The sequence below is a fragment of the Gekko japonicus genome, unplaced genomic scaffold (assembly GCF_001447785.1).
Source record: "Gekko japonicus isolate JY-2015 unplaced genomic scaffold, Gekko_japonicus_V1.1 scaffold94, whole genome shotgun sequence".
NCBI lineage: Eukaryota > Metazoa > Chordata > Lepidosauria > Squamata > Gekkonidae > Gekko > Gekko japonicus.
In genome coordinates this window covers 1,428,252-1,433,677 of record NW_015174274.1, presented here as the reverse complement: position 1 = coordinate 1,433,677, position 5,426 = coordinate 1,428,252, and positions in this window count along the sequence as shown.

The window sequence follows — 5,426 nt, the reverse complement described above, 5'->3', positions numbered from 1 at the left end:
ATACATTCCCTTGGCTAGTACCCACAAAACGTTCAGAGGCAGATGCCTAAATAGGTGCCGGGAAGTTCAACCTGGTAATGCAGCTGTCCTCATGACCTACTTATAGGCTTTCTTGTGGCATTCGGGCGGCCACGTCGAATCGTTAGTGAACTAGATCGAGGCTGTCGCCACTTACCGATGATTCTCCATGTAATCCATATTGTTGCTGCTGCTGTTGCAAACACAGAAGCGAATGCACTGACTGGAGCAATGATGAAGCACGCACAACCAGATCAGTTTCCCCCACACTTTTTCTTGCCTCAGACCCACCACCATTACACCCCCAGAGGGCTTTTAAAGGGTTTTTTTAATAATTATTTAATGGCTTTTGTACCAGATTCAAATCTCCACTCCGCTATGGAAGTTTACTGGGTGACCTTGAGCCAGTCACATACTCAAAGCAGCCTAATCTACTCACTGGGTTGTTGTGAGGATAAAATGGAAGACGGGAGAAAGGTGTAAGATCCTTTGGGTCACCTTTGGGGAGAAAGGTGAGATATAAATGTCTAGGCTGGCCCTGAAATTATTACCCCACATGTTTTTGCAAAGCCATTTTTTTCTTTCTCCATTGGCTTTTAATCATCCAACCTGATGAAGAGTTCTGATAAACTTTCAAAGCTTGTACACGGTTTTGTGACTGTGCAGTTGGTCCTAATAAGAGTTATCATACATTTATTTTTCCACACACATACACACCTCTACAATATCATGTACTCCATTCTCTGAATAGGCCTTCTTTCTCCCATCTTGTACTTCTTGTGTTTCCATAGATAAAAGGTATTAAAACTGCTATATTTCTTCTGATCATAACTGTAGATATGTTTACTCATCTGACAAATTCAATAAAATATTAATAACAATTAACTCCTGACATGCTCATTTAGGAGTGTGGTTAACAGAACTTATTATTTCATAAATAAGGAGCAGAATTTAACTCCTGTTCTATAATCCTTCTGGATGCTTTAAAATTGTCTTCCAAACAACTCGAAGCGACCATCTATCCAGAGAATGTTCAGGGACTGGACATTCTGCCTGTAGTGTATTGAAATGCTTACATGAATCGCCGCATTCACTCCCCATGTAAAGCTTCAAGCCAGGCAGGTCTCCTCCGACCTGCTTTGCTATTGGTCGCTCCACAGCAGCAACCAATCAGAACTGTTCCAGTTCCCTGCGAGGGAAAGACTCTCATTGGACCTTATCTCAGCTACCCCATTGGTTGTTTAATGTAAATAGGCGTGGCTATGTTAGCCAGGGAATGTTTAAAAGGAGCCTAGCTCCCAATGTTAAACTGTTCTGGTTATGAATGCGTTTGAGTGCTTGTTCGTTACTTCAATAAAGCTGAATCACTTTGCTGAAATCACTCTCCGGATCTTTGTTAGCGGTGATCTAACACTGCCCAGCAATTAAATGCTCTATCTGCAAACTATTTTCAGTAAAGCTGGATTTGTGAAATCAACAGGACTGGAAAGGGATGGCTAGTAGGGCAGATACTGGGGTAGAAGACTATCAATTTGATTTTTCAGATAGGTTTCGCAAAAGCTGATATGGGTCTTGAAAAAGGAAAAGTCATTTTGAGACCTTTACTTGGAAGAGGGCACCCCAACCTTGGTAAACCTGTGGGCACTTCTAAAATCTTGTAATGATGTAATCCACTTTGGGGGCCCACTGGGGAGAAAGACAGGATATAAATACATAAATAATAAGCACCACAATAAAATGGCTGCCATGGGGCTGGGGCAGACAACTTACAAAATACTAAGGGGCTTTACAAAATATTTGGTTGGCTTGGCACCTTCTTTCTCCTTTGATAGAAGCACCAATTTCCAGCTGGGGGTTTCCAGCATGCGTAAAGGTGATGCCTAGGAGTGGTTTATAAGTGATCTCCAGGGGACAGAGATCAGTTCACCTGGAGAAAATGGCTACTTTGGAACAGGCCCGTAGATACTGTGGGGCTTTTGAGGGCTCTGTCCCCTTTCTTAAAGGCACAGCCCCACAAGAAGTTCTCCTGTAAATGCTTTTTTCCAGTCATTTTAAACATTTTTAAAGGTGTATGCTCCTTTAAACAGAGTGGGGTGCTGTAGTGGACTAATTCCCACACTGAGCAAGGGGGTTGGAGTAGGTGACCTCTAGGGTACCTTCTAACTCTGTGTCAAGAAACTGGTCTCCTTTAAGAGAGTTTTTCTTCCTAAGTGTTAGCTTTCTTGACTATAGAAGTCATCACTCCCACTTGCCGGCTTGTTATAAGAATTGTTGCTTAGGCTGGCAGAAGTGATTAAGTTGCAGCAGCTGAGAATTGTCATCTAAAGTGGTTGACAGCTTGCAATTTAGAGATCTATCCTGGTAACAGCTTTCTATTGATTAGATGGCTTTTCTTTTCTTCCGGCAGAAAACTTCAGCCCCACCAGAAAAAAAATTGCCTCAGAAGCCACAAAATCCTGGCTACTGGCCTGCTTTGGAAGGTGGACTCTATGGCATTATATCCCACTGAAGCCTCTCCCCTCTCTAAACCCCACCCTTAAAATCTCCATGTATTTCCCAACCCAGAGCTGGCAACCCTCATGGATGGGGAAGTGAAAATGACCTGGAGCAAGCCCAGTTGAGTGGCCCCCATGTGGCACTACAAGCCAGTTCTTCAGGGCTACTCAGCTCAGTGGGACCACCAATGGGCATTAGCTCACCCATTGCATTCTCCCCAAAACAGGTACAGGAGGATACAGTTGGTGAGCACTGCAGTTTTCTCTCTAAGCTGAGTTCATGTCAGTAGCCCTATCCAGAGACACTGAACTAACTGGGTATGCTTAGACTGCATAAGAGAATGCCGAAGGGAGAGGTGATCGTCACAGGCTTCCACTCCCTGAAGATTTGTCCAAAAGAGGAGGGCAAAGGCTTGTTCTTTGCTGCTCCAGAGGGCAAGACTGGATCTAAGGGCATGAGTTGCGAGAGGTTAGATTCCAGTTGGGGGAAACTGCCGAATGGTAAAAGCAGTTTGACAATTAAATTAATTCCCTGGAGTGCGGTCCTTCCTTGCAAGCAGAGGCTGAATCCACAGCTTAGAGGGAGCATTGTTGGTGAGCTGACCCCAACTGTAATTGCCATAGGAAGGTCTGAGCCAAGTGGCCCCTTAGGTGTTAGCAAAGTTGCTGGGGCTTGGCTCTGCTTGCTGTTGGCTACCAGCAGCCCACTAGGGCAATGACTCACTGGGAAATTTCACTGTCTGCCTTTTGTGATGCCTCTCAGGCTCTTGAGAAGCACCTCCTATTTAAGTGTAGTGGAGGAAAGCAAGGACTGGTTCTTTGCTTCTGGGATGAGATACTTTGGCAGAGAAGCAAGCGGGCACCAGGAAGCGCACGGGTGGGTGCCATGGTGCCTATTGGTACCTTGTTGTGGGTCACCGACCTAAGGCTTTGAGAAAGGTAAAAAATCAGAAGTCTGTGTTGCATTAGGACCACTTCACACAGAATGGAACAACTGTATATGCCTTATACAACCCAGGTAGTCTGGCCATTTACTTTACCAGGGAATACGCCACCAAGCCTCACAGTGGGGCCAGTGAGAAGGATGCAGTGATGCTAGCATAGGACAAAGCCGAGAGTCACTGGGCCTGTGTTCCTCCTTACCCAGACCAGCAAGGAGGAGCAAGGGCATAGTGGCTCTTGGCTTTGCCCTGTGCAATTGCCATCAGTCACAAGCTGAGCATGAGTCAGCAGTGTGATGCATTTGCAAAAAAAGGCTAACAGAAGTACAGTATCAAAATCATGAGAAGTAGTATTTCCATTCTGTTCTCCACCAGCCAAAGCCCATTATGTACTGAGGCCAGTTCTGGTACTTGTAGATAAACTGGAACAGTTTCAGAGGACAGCAACAAAGATGGTGTGTGTGGGGGCCCTATCCAGAGACACTGAACTAACTGGGTATGCTTAGACTGCAAAAGAGAATGCCGAAGGGAGAGGTGATCGTCACAGGCTTCCACTCCCTGAAGATTTGTCCAAAAGAGGAGGGCAAAGGCTTGTTCTTTGCTGCTCCAGAGGGCAAGACCTTTACCTTTACCTTTAAGATAGTTTAGGCTGAGAGTGTGTGACTGGCCCAAGGTTACCCAGCTTTCATGGCAGAATGGGGATTCAAACGTGGGTCTCCCAGATCTTACCACTACACCACACTGGTTCTCTAATACAAATGTGTGTTTCTATACATTATGGCAGTGATAACAGTAGGGGAACCACATCTTTGACATATTATTTGTGGCTCTTCCCCAGTGTGGCACTTTTTCCATGTTCCAGGAAGGTAGACAAGGTCATTACCTGGTAGTGCTTATGATTGGCAGGAGATTCTCACCTGAAAACAGCAACTGCTTGAGGAACTGATCAACAGGTCAGCAGTGGGTCCAGGGCCGGCTCACCCGCTAGGCAAAGTATTTATTTATTTATTTATTTCATTTATACCCCGCCCTCCCTGCACGCGGGCTCAGGGCGGCTTGCATAGGCACAACAGTGCAATAAAATACAACAGGATTAAAACAATTAAGACACCCAAGGTGCGATAAAACTACACAGATTAACCACTTAAAACCAAAATTCATATTTTGCAGGATACATCGGCGATTAAGATACTCACTCATTATTGTATATCACAGTGAGATCAGGAGAAAGGGGGGAATGCCATGGGCCAAGATGTTCCGGGTGGCTAATCAGCCCACCCCGGCGGAACTGCTCTGCAGTGCACGATGGTGGTAATAGTGGCAGCGGTGGCTCCTACTCAAAAGCCGGGCGGAAGAGCTCTGTCTTGCAGGCCCTGTGGAACTGTAAAAGGTCCCACAGGGCCCTGATCTCCTCCGGGAGCTCATTCCACCAGGTAGGAGCCACCACCAAAAAGGACCTGGCCCTTGTGGCAGCAAGCCTGGCCTCTTTAGGGCCCGGGGCCATTAGGCGGTGTTGTGACCCCGACCGAAGTGCTCTTTGGGGCCTGTATGGGGAAAGGCGGTCCCTCAGGTATGCCGGACCCTGGCCATGTACAGCTTTAAAGGTAAGCACCAGCACTTTGAAGCGTATCTGGAACACTATAGGCAGCCAGTGCAGTGCTTTCAGCACAGGCTGGATGTGATCCCATTTAGGGGGCCCCACTACCAGCCTGGCCGCCGCATTCTGCACCAGCTGCAGCCTCCAAATTTGTGACAAAGGCAGCCCCATGTAGAACTAGGCATTCGCCTAAAGCGCGGGCCGGCCCTGAGTGTGCCAAACCGGCTCCCCCACACCAAAGCTCCCCAGCCCCCGCCAAAAGCCCTGTATCTCCCTGACTGCTGCCGCCGCCGCCTCTTTCTTCCCGAGTCCGGCAAGCGCTGCTTGCCGAACTCGGGGAGAAAGAGGCGGCGGGGGGGGGCAGGGAGATGCAGG